The 15,696-nt window shown below is 36.6% G+C and overlaps 1 long non-coding RNA gene across 1 annotated transcript in view; it reads left to right on the top strand.

Moving 5' to 3' along the window:
* Positions 1-2,236: 2,236 nt before the first annotated feature.
* The window catches only part of LOC141571832 (uncharacterized), a 35,684-nt gene continuing 22,224 nt past the window's right edge, over positions 2,237-15,696 (top strand). Inside the window, exons 1-2 of the long non-coding RNA XR_012496889.1 lie at positions 2,237-2,376; positions 12,817-12,919. This is a non-coding gene — a long non-coding RNA (uncharacterized LOC141571832). The remainder of the gene's footprint in view (positions 2,377-12,816; positions 12,920-15,696) is intronic.

Here is a 15,696-nt window from a genome sequence, read left to right as displayed (position 1 = left end):
CATAGTGGGGCTGGTTGGGAGCCTCTCATGTTGACACTCACTATTTCTATGGTCTCTTTCCTGGTGTAAAATCCAAGGAAAGAAATTATAATCGTACTACTCTTGGCAGCTTCAAAGAGTGTGTAGAAAAGGACGAATGATGTGTTTCCTGGGATTCAAAGGCAAGTTGCTGATCCTTTAGACTTCATGACTCCACAGAAAGTGATGAGGGAAGGTCTTCTACCCCAGGGATGATGCTCCTGGGAAATGACTGCCCAGGAGTACACCCTCGGTGACATGCACAAAGATAGACAATAAGCCTGTGGTCGAACCATTATTTCTGTCTTTCAGCAGGCCAAACAGTTGGGGAAATGAGACAGAGACGGGTCTTCACATACCTGCAGTAATGAAAGAGGTGCAAGGGGGCATTCTTAAATTGCAAGGGTAGAAGTTTCCTATTAGATGTTCTGACGAAAGCATAAAACTACAATTGCTATGTAGCATCCTCTATTCCCCTTACTGACAATCTTCTTAAAAACTGAGCCCACTCTCTTATTTCCACTCTCACCAGTCTGGCTTCTGCCGCTGGGAAGATTTTCATACTACGTTCAGTAGTGGGTGAACCCCCAGCCCAACAACCTCTTCCATTCTCACTGTCCCTGCTGCCTTTCTTTCAAATTCATTCATTCATGCATGCAATATTTATTGAGATACCACTAGATACAGGCATTATTCTAGACCTGGGTGAAAACAGGAATGAAAAAGAGAGGCAAGGCCTAGGCTGGGAGAGAGAAACATGGATAATAAGTGAGGGGAAAAAATGAACAGTATTTTATCAACTAGCAAAAAATGCTACAAAGAAAATCAAATAGGGTACTAGTCAGGACAGTGACAAGGGAGGCAACTATGAGAGAAAAAGGAGCTTTTGAGTACTGGGGCCAGATCACCTGAGTTCATATCCTGGCTGTGCCACTCATTAGCTGTGTGACCTTAGCAGAATTATGTCACCGGGTGCCTCAATTTCCCTCCTATGAAATGGGTATAATAATAATACATGCCTCACAGGGTGGTTTTGAGAGTTAAATGAATTCATAAGTGCTTTCTGTAAGTGCATAGAACAGCACCTGGCATTAAGAGCTCAGTAAATGTTAGCTGCTGGTCTGCTACTTCTATTACTATTACTATTCCCATTAGTACTCTCGTTGGACGGTGAGGAAAGGCCCATCTGAGGAGGTGGCATTGGAGCAGGAAACTAGATGATGAGTAGAAAGCAGCTGAGGAAAGATATGGGGGAAGATTATTCCAGGCTGAAGAAAAGTCAAGATGGGAAAGAGCTTGAGAGGGTCCTAGGAATAGAAGAAAGGGCAGTGTGACAGGGGCATGGAGGAAAATGGGAGAGTGGCGGGAAATGAAGTCAAAGTGGTAAGCAGGGCCAAATCAAGTGGGACCTTATAAAAATACAGAATCCCTCTCTATTTTGTAAGTAAGCGAAGCATTTGCCCATCCACATGGACTTTAGCAGGCTGTTGTCCCCACGAAAGCACCCAAGCCATAACATAATCAGCAGCATTTGTGCAAAGCTTTGTGTCTTACTGATAATCATAACACACTAGATAAGTGGTCAAGGGACTTTGACGTGGTTCTTACTGGTTAAATGATAGAGCATACGTGACTTCTCTACATTTGTTTTTCAATCTGCAAAATAAAATGGATTGAATTAGACGATCTTTAATGTCCTTTCTAATCTATGAGTTTATATCTCCATTCTTGCATTTCTGATAGATATGAAAACAAATCTAGGTCGATAGAGCTGCTGCATACTTTATATAAAGCTATGTCCTTTCTTAACTTATCCTATTAATAGGTCTGTTAATTAGAAAACAGCAATCTTCTCAAGTTATATTGCTGGATAAAAGTAAAACAACAACCAAAATCTGCCTTCTCTAAGATTTTGCAAGAAAATAATATCTTCTGGTAAATATGAGCTCTGACCAGACTTTTTATTCCTTCCTTTGTGCAATTAACAGCAAACTCCTTGTCATAAACATTTTTGCAAAGTCAGAGATGGCAACAATTTGCTAAAGAGAATAAATAGTCAAGTAAAACACTGACCTGGTAATTCCTGGGTTTCAAAAAACAGTGTAAATCTGATCAATAATAAGAGACACAAAAAGGATTGTGGGATAAAGGGTGGGTCCAATCTGAGGTATTAAAAACTTGCCTAAGTCATTTTTTTCCCCCAACACATCTTGTGTTGCAGCAGATAGTAAAGACGTTAATGGTAAAGTCATACTTACAATGTTAGAAAAATAAGATTCTGATTATGAAACAAAAGATTGTTTTAGTAGACTGAAGAAGTAAATAACACTAAGAATAAGGACTTTTGCAAAAGCCAAGGTAAGAATGTTTTCCCTCTGTAATAAATCAACTATTGAACTCAAATTCTGAATGTTATTTTGAATATTTATTATTGATTTTGTCCTTCTTCTAGCACAAACTGTAAGAGTTCAAGGGATGTTAACTCATTCCTAAAATGTATATATTTATATTTTAAGTGTGCCTTAGAAATTGCATGTTTTATTTATATGTTTCTATCTATTGCTGTTGTCTTAAGAGTAAATTTAACTTTTTATATATTGAAGGGGTAGGTTTACTTTCTAAAATTTTCATTGTAAACTTTAATTGTTTTTTAATGAAGACATTCATTTCCAGTACTTATGGAAGATTTTATATTCCTGGCAGAAGTATTTTATCACTTAAACTGCATTACACATTGATTATCTATTATCTGCTCATATTAAGAAGCCTCTATTGTCAGTTTATGTTTACTAAACAATCAATAAAATCTAAGTGAAACCAGAATAAACTCAAACAAATAAGTAGGTTGAAATTCAAAGAAAATTAAGACCATGTCCACCTTAAAAGAGTAGCCTTTGTGAGAACTAATTTCTGCCTAAAAGAGCTAATTTATCTTTTTTAATGCCATCAAAGTTAATAATGGATGACATGTCTTATAGCTTCAGTGATGCAGCAACTTGTCGATAACACAAAGAATTTAAAAACCAATTCATCAATTCATGATTTTTAATTGGACCGTGGATGGTTAATTTTTAGTCATTAGACTCTCCAATTATAAGACTCTAGAAAGAGAGAATTAATTAATACAGAATTGGGTAGCTGTCCCCTATCTCTTCAATGAGCAACTCAGAGTTCCTGTTCTGCCTCAATAACAGGTGGCACTTTTCACTTTGAGTACTTTTTGGGTTGGGTGGGGATAAGCTGTGTGGAGTGAGAAAAAGTGAAGTGGGAAAAAAAAAGAAGGACTTACATATAAGTATATATAATTTATATGTGAGTTATCTATATTTACATATATTTATTTTACATATTTTATAAATTCATTTACATGTAAATATATATTTTGTTGTATGTGTATATATTTCACAAATACCTCTCTCCCAGACATCCACAATGAGTCCTATATATTTTGGGCAAATAGCTTTCCCTTACTTCTTTATACAGAGGGAAGGTAGGATGGTGAAAAGATTTCCCCATGTCTCAGTTTTGCACTTACTTGTAAGGCTGCACTGCTGCTCATGTATTTGCATATTGATATTTCATTACCCATTGAATGTCCTCACAGGAAGGGACCTTAGTGATTTATCTGGTCCACCTCACCACTCCCTTCACAATTGGGGAACCAGAGGCTCAAGGACATTAAAAGACCTGTCCAAGGTCACAGGGCCAGTTAGAGACAGAGGTAGCCATCCTCCAGACTCCCACCCCCAGCTGTCAGTCTACTCTACCACACTTTTCTGGTCTCCCCTGCCCAAGAACACCTCTTCTGACACTCACTATAGAGAAATTAATGAGTCTGCAAGTTAAAGATTCGTTTTAAACAAATTGGTTCATTATTATTTAATTGAGGAGGCTTTGGAGCAATAAAAGCCTTGCTTATCAAAACTAGATAAGCAGCTCATGAAACATTGAGCTCAAGAAATGCAAAAACTGTCACAAGTCAATATGTGCTGCCTTTCTGTTTGATAAATGCCACCCAATAGCTTCAGAAGTATCAGAAACTAATGGTGTCCCGGCACTCTGTAGGAATACATTAATGAGATCAGGAGCATAAAATATAAACAATAATGTACATATTGATTATTCCGGACACTTGAAGCCCAACAAACATTTGAAAGGTCAGTCATTTTGCTTGCATCAAATTACAGATAAGTCATTTGCTTGAAGCTGGAAACTTGGCTCTTCATGTAAATTTAGCTCGTGACCTATAAACTTAATCATGCCATACCTCTGTTAGCTCCCTTAGGTTGTCTGTCATGAAAATATATACTGGAAGTGCTTAACCCCATCAAGCATATACAAATAAACAACAATATACACATTGCCAGGAAGGATATTGTGTGGGAGAAATCTATTCTCTAGACTGAATAAATATCATGAAACAGCATTTTACTGTGACAACATAGTCAAAGGCTTCTGTAAGTCAATTCCTACATGAGCTTACAAATGAAAATGTATGCTTTCAGGATGTTTCAAAAATGTACAAGTTTAGGAAGTACAATGTTTTAAGTATTTTTACTTTTACCTAAAAACTAAAATTTGATTAGACCAGTTCAGACTCGAGCTTAGGCAATTTTTTCTACATTGAAAGATTTATTCCTTTCAAAGTTCCTCTAAAACAAAATTTTAAAATGTAAAGCTGTGTGGATACTGTGTAGAGGAGCTGTCCCTTTACTGGTGCTTTCACACCTGAAGGCACTTCTCCTCCAGAGTCGGGCTCCTAACCAGCATGCTCTCTGGTGCTTCTACATCTGGACAAACTGGAGAGTAGGAGATAGTTCACAATCCCAGAACCCCAGTTCTTTCTCTGAAGTGATAGGTCCCTCTGTGGAGTGAATATCCCCTTGCTGACTTTTAAAAAGGGCAAGAGGGAGCTTGAAGTATTGAAAGAAAGACTTGCAATTTATGCCCCTTTATGAGAACAAGCAGGAGTTGGAAGCATCCCACCTCTCCTTTGACAACATCTCCAATTATCCTAAGCTTGGAGAGTTCCCCCACTCACTACTAAGGAACATTGTCAGGGTAAGAACCAAGCTTCCAGAAATGTCTCCCACCAAAGAGGGAAGTGAGAAGGAACAAGAGCAGGACAATGCCATATATAAGAGGCCTTGCAAAAAATTTGATTAGCATTCCCTCTGGCCGAAGACATTCCTCTATGAAGAAGAGTGAAAACATAGCTGCCTTTAGACTGACAGTTTTAATTCCTAAGTATATTCAACTGTTTCCTTTGAGTAGGGTGACCAGATTTCCTCTTTCTGAATTTCACATTATATGACTCTTTTATACCCATTCATCCCAGATTCTACAACAGCTAAAACCAGCCATTTTGAAAATCAGATTTTCTTACTCATGAATCACACCAGTTTTAAAAACACCTTTTAAACTCATATTACATTCATTAGTAATTGATAACCATTGTAAAATCATATATTTGTAATTTACATTAAATTCTAATAATACAGCAGAATTAAATTTTCATTCTAATAATACAGAAGAATTAAAAACCCCAGTGGAAAATAACGGTGATTTACTTGGTAGCCAAATGACCTGATTTTAATGTTAAAGACAACATTTTATAGTTACCCAATAAAATAATTACCCATAGAAGAGATATTCTATTTGAAAATATACATAAGACCTTAAATGAACTAAAGGAATTAATAAATACCAGTTTAACCAAAATCCAATTATTACACTTAGTCAAAAAAGGAAGAATATTTCAAAGACAGACCTTTTGCTTCCTGCTTAAAGCAGATTCACTATGAATATAGTTCCTAAATGTACATTGTATTCTATTAAAACAGTAAATAAGCTTGCATTATTGTTTTCCCATTTACACGGTAAAAGCCTCTAGAAGGCTGAGTAGCTCTAACATCTTTTATCACAATCAAAGCTCAATGAAGTCAATTATATTAATACTTTGAGTGAAAAAAATTGGGGATTTTCATTTTTAATAAATAAGTTATATTTTGAAATTCAGGCCACAACTTCATTTTGTTCTGAAGCCATTAGCCTGAGGCTTGTTCATGCTAAAGAAAGGCGGAAGCCTTTAACTGTAAACACTATCTTTTAGCATATCAAAGATGTGTCTTTTACTGAGTGAACTTTTAATCACAAAGATCTGCTGTCTAAGCATCCTGTAAAAAGCAGTTCTCTGGATTTCAAAAACTACTTTCTGCACTTTAAATTTTAAGCCAAGACTTTGATGATCAATGAGAAGAAAAACTTTTAATTTGAGACAAAAAAAAAAATTCAACTTCCCCAACTGCTTATAAGATAAATTCAAAAATTGTTCACACATCTGAAAATGCAGACGTCTTATGGCACTTAAGGACAGCACTGTCAAGTGTTAAGTAACTGCAGAATCCTAGCAAGGAGGTCTTCAGAGCAAAAATAAAAAATAAAAGTACATGTATCATATTCTCCCTTCTAATGTGTCCTCAAAAGCTATGCTAATTTTCCAAAGCTCAGGTCTAATGCACAGACTACTTTACCTCTCCTCTCAATCTAGGAATCTTTCTTCTTGAAAAACATTGTTATGCAACAACTCTTTGGTCAATAACTCCACAGGACCTGATGGCTGAGTACCTCCAAGGACTGATCATGACATTTCAGTTTTAGAAAAATGAAACTAGGCTATCGGTGTCACCTGAGTTTCAAAGTACCATCTCTGCCACAGTACCTAAATGCAAAGGATTTTCTTTTGACATGAGGTTCTTGGGAATGTGAAAGGGAAATGGGAGTCCCTACTGGGACTGTGAACATCCTCGCATTTGTGAGGCCAACTGCCACACTCCGGGCTTTTCTTGTTCCCTGACAAGACTTGTCCCAGCCCTCCCTCCTGGGGAGCTTTTGACAGCAATTGCAAACAACAGAAGCCAGCAGGACCCCATAAGAACAGGTGCTGGAGCCTCCTGGCAGCCTGCATCCCGAGAAAGGACACCCTCCTCCGAAAAGCACTGGGATATCCCGCTTCGGAGATGCCCTCTTGCCCTCAGCCATTGCAAAATCTTGCTTCTTTTCATGCAGCAGACATTTGGAAAAATTTGTGACAATGCATATAGCTACTAAGTTACTGCTGGTAAATTTTCTTGGTCAGCTTTTAGGGGGACTTTTATGGAATCTCCAACAATATAAAACAAGGATGAAAGAGGTCGTACTTGGGTTTGTATTCAGTTAAGGGAAATGATAGTAATGAAAATCTAGGACCATTCGCTATTTCTCCATTATTGCAGATAACTGCTTTCTACTTCCCATCACATCTTAGCCATGGGACATTCCTAGGTTCAGGGGATTTCCAGCATTCAAGAGGAAATCAAGATCAGATAACACTTCCTCCATAAGCGGGTCAGTGTTCACACACTCCAGCATATTACACATCATTCCAAGACCACCTGGCCAACTACTATTCATCCTTAATCTTTCCATTTATTAAATTGCTCCATGGTCAGGGTACTCTGCACCAAGGAGACAGTCACCTGTGCAAGTCAACAACCACTCAGACGGCTACTATGGCCTGCTTCTCAAAGTGTGGTTCCTGGGCCAGCCTCAGGCATCACCTGGGAGCTTGTTAGAAATGTCAATCTCGGGCCTACCCCAGACCTACTGAAACAAATGTAACAGAGTGCGCAGCTGATTGATATGCAGATTCAAGTCTGAGAAACACTGTAGTGCAGTTTCTTAGAGCAGCTCAGTGCTCAGGATTTGGTGAGAAAGATGCTGCCCTCCACAGATGCAGTGATTTACACTGTTGCAAGAGCACTCGGGTACATTATCTAAGCCTCAAACGCCCCATGAAATATGGGCAAGAATCTATAAATCATTGTTATGGTTGAGAAGACCAAAGTCAAACAATAGAAGATTGGTGGTAGTGATCTCGAACACAGAACTCCCAAATCTTAGACAGCTGCCCTTTCTGCTGCCTCAGCTAGTCCTTACGGAACGGATGGCTCACTCGTCTGGGCTGTGACAATATTTTTTTTCCCATTGGCAACATTAGTATAGTAGAAAGAACACTTCAAGTCTTGATTCTGCGTTTCTCACTCCCATGACCTTGAACACATCAACTTTTAAAAAACATAGGTTGGAAGCCAAATAAAACAAAGGATATTTATAAAATAAGGTTAATAAACTAAAAATAAAAAAGTAGGGCCATGGTTTACAAATAAGTAGCAAATATTATAAAAAACATTCAAGTTCTAATCTGATTTTTAATCTAATTTCTGAAAATGTATCCTAAGAAGATACTCCCAAGGAAGAAAATGTTGTATGTACGAAAATGGTCATTAGAGTATTAACTATAATAGAGAAAAACTGAAAGCAACCAAAATACTCTATGCTTAGAATATGGCTAATTGTGAAATATTTAGTTATTTAAAATGATATTCACCAAGACTTGGCAGCAACCATGAAAAATTCTGGGATAATGTTAAGAGAAAAAGCACGTTATAAAATTATGGTATATTATGATTCCAACTAGGTACACTTCTAAAAAAAAATGGGAAAACATTTGTGAAATCTAATCATATCCTATCAAGAAAAATAGAATATAGGGGATCGTTTTCCAAATTTTCAGTAGTTATTAAATTGCTCTTATTATTTCTTTAAAAGAAAGCAAGCACCAGGAAAAGGAAATGGAAATGAATGCAGTAACCATGAAACCTAATATTGTTACTAAAAATTATCATTAAATCTGGCTCTGAATTCCGTGGATAATAATAACAAAAAGAACACTGCCCATTAAATCTTCTGAGGTCAGTAATATTATGAGCCCCATTTTATAGATAAGGAAACCAGAACACACAGCACTCAGTCTCTGAATCTCAGCTTCTTCTTTTGTGAAATAGACATAATAATGTCTACCTTGCAATTTTCTCATGAGGATTAAACAAAATATTATTTTGCTAATCCGTGTGATTCTATGTAAAGATCGCAAAGTGAGAGAGAAACTAAATAGGAGTGGGGGGAATACTCTCCACTTTTCTGTCAAGATGGGAACTTTCAGGTGGAATAGTTCTGCCAGCAATATCTGGCCTAGGAATCAGGAGATGTGAAACCTGAACCTGATTATGTCATTTCTCGGGCCTCAGCTGCCCCATCTGTACAATGGAGACATATGTTGGAATTGCTCATCCAATGAGCAAGTCAGGTCCTCCCAGCCAAGGCTCCACTCTTGCCCAGGCAACGCTTTTCCTACATTGCTGCCAAAGTGGTCATCTATCCAATTTAATCATGTCACCATACTGCTGTGCTGCTTCCAACAATCCATTTGCTTCTAGTTGCTATTAGTTGATAACGCTCAATCATCCTTAGTACAGCCCTCACTGCACTGCAATGTCTGACCCTCCCCCTCACTCTCCATTTCACATTCCACATTGCCCTCACACCAGCTTTCAGGTCCTCGCACTGGCTTGTGTGCCCTCTGTCCTTATGCACGGTGTTCCCTCTGCCTGGGTATCTCTCTTCTCTCTGCCCTTCCCCAGTACACTTACTCAGGGCACCTTGTAGACCTGTCTGACAGGAAAAGCTCACCCTGTGATTCCCACTCATAGTTTCATGTCTTTCTTCCACATCCACTTAGAGTTGTTGCAATTTTATAATAGTTCTATGATTGTCATCATGCTCCTCCCCCTACACCTGCTAAAATGTAGCCTCCATGAATGCAAGGACTTTTTCTCAGTCTCCCCAATTCTTAGCACATGGCAGGGCCTTGAGAAATTTTTGTTGAATGACTGAATGACTCTTATCCCCGATGCCCAGATTACCACAGAGCTGTGTGACGAGCAGATACTCAACAAATCCAGTAGACTTGAATTGACTACGGACATAACAATAAACATAACCTTTAGATTTCTCTCTCTCCCTCACCAAATAAAAAAAAAAAAAGGTATTATGCCAGATCAACTAAGAATGTAAGAAAGTCAAAGCAAAAAAAGTATTTTGTAAACTCTAAATTATAGTATAAACATAAGGACTTGTCTCCACTCTTTTTTAAAACAGCTACAGTATAAATATATACATAAAATATAAAATTCAGGGTATAATTGTTATGAAAGACTATAGAGCAAATTATTAAGTTAAATTCTCTGGAAGGATTTAAACACAGTCACGTCCCATTGAAACATGGGGTTTTTTTACCAAGGTTTGGATAACCACAGAGTAGACTTGTCTGGGTCTCAGTTTCTTCATCCTTAAATGAAGTGTTGAACAAAACGATACTCTGAGATTATGACAATTAACAGCAATAACAGTGAGAATCAAGAAAGTATACACATGCATGGTGCAAAACAAAGCTACTCTATGGACACTGACCAGGCCTAAGGTGAAACCTGAGGAAACCCAAGTTTACTTCCACTGTCTATACCCTTTCTATCTCTGGAAGTGCCTCCCCTCCTACTCACCTCTGCTTCTCTTTGCTCTCAGAATAACTGTCAGCAAGATTAATTTAAGTCCACGTGCTCCTTTTCCCTCAGGCATTTGCCTTGGGATCTTCTTTTTCAATGTGGTGAAAGTTGTTTCCTGACCCTAGGAGAATAGATTTCAGACCTCAACACTCTGGTGGAAGAAACAGAACAGGGACTGCCTGCCAGCAAAGGCAGCTTCCTTCCGCAGCCTCTGAATGAGATCAGCCCCTCCTAGGATGAAAAGCAGGAGGGGGAAGCTCAAAAAAGGGGCAAATCCCCAACTCAAATATTACCTAGTCAGACTTAGTTTAAATGCTTTCATGCATACATATGTGTTCATGAGAATATATACAGCCAAAGTCTCTTGCAAAACTGAGGCACAAAAATCCAATCTTGTAATATTAGAAGCTATTTGTTATGAGTTAACTTGTTTTGACATTGCAAAATAAATCATTTCTTGATCACTTTAAGTAACAAAATCACCTTCTGGGTGTGCAACTTATTAAAAATATTTCACATAAAATATTTCAAGTATTTATATGTAGAGCTGTCATATCTCTGCAAAAAGTACATTTGGCACATTGAGTAAAATGTAAATGTAAAAAGTACACACTTGTATAAATAGAATCATCAATTAATTAAAATACTTCTTAATAATATCTTGACAATGTAATTCTCCATTAAACAATGAATAATTACTTGCTATAGTATGGTATATTTAGTAGCAGTAATATATAGTATTATTATCATGGAATAGTGTCTTAAATAACTTTTTCAGCATTTGAAAAAATTGGAAGAAAGATTTGATAAAACAAAGACTAAATCAGAATAAAGCACAAAATCTAATTGAAAATTAAAATTTGTAATTCTGCTAAAAAACAAAACCTCGTTTTCTTCGATTTTTAAATTCCTAACTTCTATTATTGCATGATTCTGTATTTATGGAACTTTCTCTAAATTTCTGAATGAGCTGCTTGTGCTAGAAAAGGTATTATAAATTTAAAGATTTTAAATAGATACCTAATATTATTTATTAGATGTACAAGAATTTTAAATGTAATGCAAAATAAATTTGTGCTTCAACAATTATGTAACATTTTGGTAGCACTTAATCAAAAGCAATGCTAGTTCTAGCTCCTTTATATTATCAATTGATAATACTGTCTTCTGTACAAGTGCAGTATGAGCTATATCACACTTAATTTAATTGATTTTATTATGATTAGGCTTGTTAATTTTTTAGAATTGATTATTTTAGAGAGAGGAGGAGAAAGAGTATTCTGAATGAGATTTCTTTTTATACAGCAAGAGTTTAACTCACTAAAATCTCTATTTTTTGGAAAGAAGTAAATTTGTTGTTGTTTTTTACATGTTTAATTAAACTACATTAAGAAAAGAAAATCTTGAAGACTTGAGAACTTTCCAAACCATTCATCATTTTAGTTACAGTGTTGGCAAAACCATACGAAATGATGCAATTTCCTTATTTTGTAGCATTAGTTGTTTGCAGTATAATTACAGAGTTCAACCCACACTTTCTTCTGCTAATAACTATTAAGAAAGGACCTAGAAGACCTCATTCAGTTTAATCAAATGTGGTAGATTGCAGAGTGAATTTCTTACCCCAACATTAGTGTTACAATGCACACAAGTTTAACTGTAGTTAGCGACTTTCAGTCAGCGCTGTTTTTAGCATGTTATAGTAAAAGGATGGATAAGAAGGAGGGGGAAATACAGCTTTGACAGATGGTACTCAGCGTTTGACTCCTGCTGAGCTCAGCAGGACCTGTGGTTTCCAAGGTTAGGGCTGTCAAAATGGCTCTGTCTATCAAGTGAATAACAAAGTGTAGACTCCCTGTCTGTTTCCTATACAAAACTTAGATTTCATGTGCCATTATTGTCGGTCTTTCTGCTGATTTAATAACTTCCAAGGAGAAGAACTGAGGGTTCTGATGCAGCCTCACTATTTAAGAAATTACTTGGAAGGGGAATTAATTCTCAAGGACTGAAAGAGGTAGGCTCAGATCTCATCTCTTTCTCTTTAGTTTCTCTCTAAGCTTTCATGACTTGAAAAGGATTCAAAAGCCACCAACAGTTCACTTTTGGCTAAAAGCTAAATGTGATGACTCCTTCAAAATGATGACTCTTTCTCAAAAGGGTAAAATGTTTTTATTAAGAATTGTTGGGGTGGCAGGTACTTATTCAACTAGAAATATTGACAATGAAAAGGAAAATGTTTCTATTATGAAATACATCAATGTGTTTAGATGTGTTGGTCAGAGCCCATTTTTCACCTTTCATAGCTCTTAATATTAACACCACCACCTCCTTTCTTTTTTTTCACTGATGTCTAAAGTCTTCAGGTGATCAGAGAAAGTACCCGATGCTGAAGAATAGAAAACTGAATAATGTCATTGAAATTTGCCCTTTGTCTTGTGCTGTTACACCTATTTTTCTTGGTAAGTTTGATATTTTCCTTTATGCATATTTTGTGATTTCAAGATTGTTATTAACCTCCTGGAATTCTAATAAAAGGCCTATTGATGGATTCATAAACCCAGATTTTTATTAAGATAATGCTAAAATTGGAATTATGCAGTGCTCCTGAATAAGCTAATAATTGTATTTCAATGTTTAATTTACAATATAACATTTAAAGCAACACTTCTGATTGTTATTTCAAAAGGACATAGTAAAATTAAAATGTGACATTTTGAAAGTGACAGACTTGGATACACTTTAATCCTGTCCTATTTACTGAGCATATCCGTTGCTATTTTTGACAAGCTGATATAAGTACCTATCTTTTCATGTTTTTTTATGCTGGCTTGAGCAGACACATCTACCCGTGTGGTGATTGTTCCCTATAGCATGTCAGAGAGAAGACGTTCTTGTTACAATATATTGAAGAATTTTGCTCTGCAAAACTTAGGTTACATAAGTTTCATGGTCATAATGGAAACATTATTTGGAAGGAAGACTATTTGTTATTATTTCCAGTATATTTAGTTACTTTGAACATTACAAAAATTTTTTGAAGTATTTACCTTCTTTTAAAACTTTTTTTTAAAAAATCCAACCAATCCAGCAGTCTCTTCTCTGAGACACTACATAGCAGATATTCAGTGAATATGACTGAATTGAAATAAAAAGGATATTTATTGAAAAAAAAGAATTCTTGACTTGAAATAAAAGGGAATGATCAAATGCCAAAAGAAACGATCAAATGCCAATTTAGCATAAACCCTTTTCCAATTGGGCTTTTTATCTTGGAAATGTGTGATGCTTTTAATCATCTCTGTAGACAATCATGATAATTAAACAGAAATTAAAAAAATAATCCTAAACCAAGATGGAATTTTCTTCTCTCTTTTTCTCTCTCTACCTCTTTGCGGGCTCTTTTCCAATAAGGCTGTTTCTAAGCTTCTTCTAACAGCCTCTACCAACTCCCCAAAGGAGTTTTTGTTCATGCTAAACTTGCTAAATCATATTTGCTTTTCATGTGTTTGCATTTTTTGAAGAGTCTCTGTGGAGTTTCTTCATGTATCTCTGGGAAAAGTATGCATATGTAATTTCATTCAAGTCCATAAACTATGAGACCCTAGAAATTAAGTCCATCCTTGGCAGGAAGTCAGCAATCTTAGAGAAAGGAAACAGAACTAAAACAGATATGATATTCGAGAACTATTATCATACACCTACCTACCTATTTAAATCTTTTTGATTCTAACCCATAGCACTGGCCCAGAACTCTGGGGCCAAGGAGTCAAAATGTCCAGGCTTAATTCACATAACTAATATGCTCTAATTGCATTAGACCTTTCAGTTGTTTTTATTTAATTTTAAAATGTTTTTAATTGTGATAAAATACACATGACGTAAAATTTACCATCTTTAAATATACAAGTCAGTAGTGTTAAGTACATTCACATTGTTGTGCAGCCTATCTCCAGCACTCTGTTCATCTTTCAAACTGACACTCTATACCCATGAAATAATAATTCCCCATTGTTCCCTATCCCCAGCTCATCAACCACCATTCTACTTTCTGTCGTTTTCAATTTGACTACTCTAGCTACCTTATATTAGTGGAATCATGCAGTATTTGCTTTTTTGTGACTAGCTCATTTCACTTAACATAATGTCCTCAAGGTTCATCAATGTTATAGAATGTGTCACAATTTCCTTTCTTTTTTAAGGCTGAATAGTATTCCAGTGTATGTATATATTACGTTTTATTTATCTATGCATCCCCTGATGAACACTTGGGTTGCTTCCACATTTTGGCAATTGTAAATAATGCTGTTATGAATATGAGAGTACAACCTTCAGATGTTCCAGAATGTGATTACTGTGTGCTACAGAGTAAATGATGACCACAACATACACTGGATAAAGAATAGCAGAAAATTACATATAAAAACACTAGCCAGTGTTTATGAACTGCTCACTATGTACCAGGTAGTGAGCCATGCGCATCACTGGTATTAACTCTATGAGAGATGTACTATTATTATCCCATTTCATAGAAGTGAAAACTGAAGCACAAAGAGATTGGTTAACTAGTCCAAAGTCACTCAGGTAGTAAGTCACTAGGATGCAAATCTGGGAAATAGTGGGGTGAGAGTCTGCGCACTTGGAGAAGGAAGGAATCACAACCACAGCCAAGTAGTAAAGAACTCCTTGACTCCTACAAAGGGTGTGGCCTGGCCAAAAGAGCACTCGAATAGGAGTCAGAAAAACCATTTCTGTTACCACCAAGCTGCAGGAGCCTCAACAAGACAATTACCCTCTCTGGGCTCAGTGCTCTGAAAAGGGAAGTTGAATTGGGTGTCCAATGATTGGTGGTTTCCAACAATCCCTCATTCCACATGAGATTTACAGTCTAATACTTTATTACTTGGAGTATTATTTCACGTACTTGGAGATAAGGATGTAATTGAAAACTTGTCAGTGTATGCTCAAGTCTCCAAGTTTCGATAATGAATAGTTTTCTGATGCTCATGCCACTATATCCAAGTTGTTCCTTGTACCCCTCTAACAAAACTGAAAAGTAAGACTATAATGACCTGGTATCAACAGGAATATGTGAGGTAAAATGAGGTTTCTCTTTCAGATGGTTCCTAGGTGTGGCTACCCCAACAAAAGCAAAGTGGAGAACTGTGAATAGTGCTCATTTAATACATAGTCACATAATTAGAGGCCTATAATCGCCAACACCCTGCCACTGAGGGGA

The sequence above is a fragment of the Rhinolophus sinicus genome, linkage group LG05 (genome assembly GCF_036562045.2).
Source record: "Rhinolophus sinicus isolate RSC01 linkage group LG05, ASM3656204v1, whole genome shotgun sequence".
Classification (NCBI taxonomy): domain Eukaryota; kingdom Metazoa; phylum Chordata; class Mammalia; order Chiroptera; family Rhinolophidae; genus Rhinolophus; species Rhinolophus sinicus.
This window is presented reverse-complemented; position numbering and strand designations above follow the sequence as displayed.